At 32.2% G+C, this 3,004-nt stretch overlaps 1 non-coding gene across 1 annotated transcript; it reads right to left on the bottom strand.

The window, feature by feature from the left end:
- Positions 1-2,434: 2,434 nt before the first annotated feature.
- Positions 2,435-2,538, bottom strand: LOC112731452 (small nucleolar RNA R71). Its single transcript, XR_003167228.1, has one exon. It is a non-coding gene; the product is annotated as a small nucleolar RNA R71 (small nucleolar RNA).
- Positions 2,539-3,004: the final 466 nt, after the last annotated feature.

Below are 3,004 nucleotides of genomic sequence, written 5' to 3'. Positions count from 1 at the left end.
TTGGCGCCGTTGCCTGATATCACAATTTCGTGCACCAAGTTTTTGGCGCCGTTGCCGGGGATTGTTTGAGTTTGGACAACTGACGGTTCATCCTGTTGCTCAGATTAGGTAATTTTCTTTTTGTTTTCTTTCCAAAAATTTTTTTCAAAAATCTTTCAAAAATTTCTCATTTGTTTTCAAAAAAAAAAATAAAAATAAAAATTCTTTTCAAAAATATTTAATTTATGTTCTTCAGAATTTTTAAGAATGAATTCTAGTGTTTCATGAAGCATGTGAAGCCTGGCTGGCTGTAAAGCCATGTCTAAATTCTTTTGGACTGAGGCTTCCAACCATCAGCATGGAAGCCAGTTAATTGGAATGTCAGCCGTGTCATGTCTGAGCTACATACTAAAGCTTGGCTGGCTATTAAGCCATGCCTAACCCTCAGATTGGAGCTTTAGAATAAGAATACAAGATTCCTGGAATTCATATTAAAAATTTTGGAATCCTTATTTTTCTTTTTTACACTAATTTTAATAAAATATAAAATAAAAATACAAAAAAAATTAGAAAATCATAAAAATCAAAAATATTTTGTGTTTCTTGTTTGAGTCTTGAGTCAATTTTCAAGTTTGGTGTCAGTTGCATTTTTTCTAAAAATTCTTTGTATTTTTCGAAAAATTCATGCATTCATAGTGTTCTTCATGATCTTCAAGTTGTTCTTGGTAAGTCTTCTTGTTTGATCTTGATGTTTTCTTGTTTTGCATCTTTTCTTGTTTTACATGTGCATTTTTGCATCCATAGAGTCTAAACATGAAAGATTTCTAAGTTTGGTGTCTTGCATGTTTTCTTTGCATAAAAAAAAATTTTCAAAAATAAGTTCTTGATGTTCATCATGATCTTCATAGTGTTCTTGGTGTTCATCTTAACATTCATAGCATTCTTGCATGCATTCATTGCTTTGATCCCAAAATTTTCATGCATTGCATCATTTTCATGTTTTTCTCTCTCATCATTAAAAAGTCAAAAATAAAAAGAATATCTTTCCCTTTTTCTTCTCATCAAATTCGAAAATTTGAATTGACTACTTTTTCAACATTTTTAAAATCTAGTTGTTTCTTATGAGTCAAATCAAATTTTCAATTTGAAAATCTTATCTTTTTCAAAATCTTTTTCAAAAATAAAATCTTTTTCATTTTTTTCTTATTTATTTTCGAAAATTTTCAAAAATATTTTTCTTCATTCTATCTCATAATTTTCGAAAATATCATCAACAATTAATGTTTTGATTCAAAAATTTCAAGTTTGTTACTTACTTGTTAAGAAATATTCAAACTTTAAGTTCTAGAATCATATCTTGTGATTTCTTGTGAATCAAGTCATTAATTGTGATTTTTAAAATCAAATCTTTTTCAAAACTAATTTCAATCATATCTTTTCAAAAATATCTTCTTATCTTATCTTTTTCAAAAATTGATTTTAAAATATCTTTTCTAACTTCTTATCTTCTTATCTTTTCAAAATTGATTTTCAAATTTGTTTCAACTAACTAACTAACTTTTTGTTTGTTGCTTATCTTTTTCAAAACTACCTAACTAACTCTCTCTCTCTAATTTTTGAAAATATCTTCCCTCTTTTTCAAAATTTCTTTTTAATTAACTAATTATTTTAATTTTTAATTTTAATTTTCGAAAATTACTAACCTTTTTCAAAAACTATTTTCAAAAATCACTAACTCTTTTTCAAAAATAATTTTCAAAAATTCTCTTTCTCCTTCATCTCACATCTCTGCTCTCCTCACCCTTGTGTTTCTTTCCTTACATTACATTCTTTTCTTCTTCTTTTCTTCTACTCACACAGGGACCTCTATACTGTGGTAAAAAGGATCCCTATTATTATTTTTCTGTTTCCTTTTCTTTCATATGAGCAGGAGCAAGGACAAGAATATTCTTGTTGAAGTAGATCCAGAACCTGAAAGGACTCTGAAGAGGAAATTAAGAGAAGCTAAAATACAACAATCCAGAGATAACCTTACAGAAATTCTCGAACAAGAAGAGGAGATGGCAGCCGAAAATAATAATAATGCAAGGAGGATGCTTGGTGACTTTACTGCACCAAATTCCAATTTACATGGAAGAAGCATCTCTATCCCTACCATTGGAGCAAACAATTTTGAGCTGAAACCTCAGCTAGTTTCTCTGATGCAGCAGAACTGCAAGTTTCATGGACTTCCATCTGAAGATCCTTTTCAGTTCTTAACTGAATTCTTGCAGATCTGTGATACTGTTAAGACTAATGGAGTAGATCCTGAAGTCTACAGGCTCATGCTTTTCTCTTTTGCTGTAGAGACAGAGCTAGAGTGTGGTTGGACCCTCAACCCAAAGATAGCATGAACTCTTGGGATAAGCTGGTCAAGGCTTTCTTAGCCAAGTTCTTCCCTCCTCAAAAGCTGAGCAAGCTTAGAGTGGATGTTCAAACCTTCAGACAGAAAGAAGGTGAATCCCTCTATGAAGCTTGGGAGAGATACAAGCAACTGACCAAAAAGTGTCATTCTGACATGCTTTCAGAATGGACCATCCTGGATATATTCTATGATGGTTTATCTGAGCTATCAAAGATGTCATTTGATACTTCTGCAGGTGGATCCATTCACCTAAAGACAACGCATGCAGAAGCTCAAGAACTCATTGACATGGTTGCTAATAACCAGTTCATGTACACTTCTGAGAGGAATCCTGTGAGTAATGGGACGCCTATGAAGAAGGGAGTTCTTGAAATTGATACTCTGAATGCCATATTGGCTCAGAATAAAATATTGACTCAGCAAGTCAATATGATTTCTCAGAGTCTGAATGGAATGCAAGCTGCATCCAACAGTACTCAAGAGGCATCTTCTGAAGAAGAAGCTTATGATCCTGAGAACCCTGCAATAGCAGAGGTGAATTACATGGGTGAACCTTATGGAAACACCTATAACCCCTCATGGAGAAATCACCCAAATCTCTCATGGAAGGATCAACAAAGG

This window comes from Arachis hypogaea, chromosome 12 (genome assembly GCF_003086295.3).
Source record: "Arachis hypogaea cultivar Tifrunner chromosome 12, arahy.Tifrunner.gnm2.J5K5, whole genome shotgun sequence".
Classification (NCBI taxonomy): domain Eukaryota; kingdom Viridiplantae; phylum Streptophyta; class Magnoliopsida; order Fabales; family Fabaceae; genus Arachis; species Arachis hypogaea.
Note: the sequence above shows the minus strand (reverse complement) of the source record. Positions and strands in the feature narration are given on the sequence as shown.